We start from the raw sequence: 389 nt of genomic DNA, 5'->3' as shown, positions 1-389 counted from the left end.
ACGCTGCAAGGGGTTGTTGTGGCCCAAGTGATGAAAGTTTCATTACTTGATAATTCATCACACAAATGGAGCCTCTTCCTCCCATCCCACCACTTCTGAACTTCTGAAAATCTCAGAAGCAGCATTCCAAAGAATTCCATTAAAGCACCAAGTACAGGCTACTCCAAAACAAATATGACTAAGGCTACCTTAGTACACACAGACTAAGTTCCTTTGGGTAGGACAAGCAGCTTCACATTCCACAGTCTCCAGATGCTTGTTTTTTCTCATCATATTTGCAGTTACTGATGCATGCTGCATGTTTCCTACTAATTTTCCCATGGCTTCTCTAACATTATTTTAACAGAATCATCTGCTTGGAAGAGACCTTTTAGCACAATGAGACCAGC

Source organism: Buceros rhinoceros, unplaced genomic scaffold (genome assembly GCF_000710305.1).
Source record: "Buceros rhinoceros silvestris isolate BGI_N320 unplaced genomic scaffold, ASM71030v1 scaffold38123, whole genome shotgun sequence".
Taxonomy (NCBI): Eukaryota; Metazoa; Chordata; class Aves; order Bucerotiformes; family Bucerotidae; genus Buceros; species Buceros rhinoceros.
Note: the sequence above shows the minus strand (reverse complement) of the source record.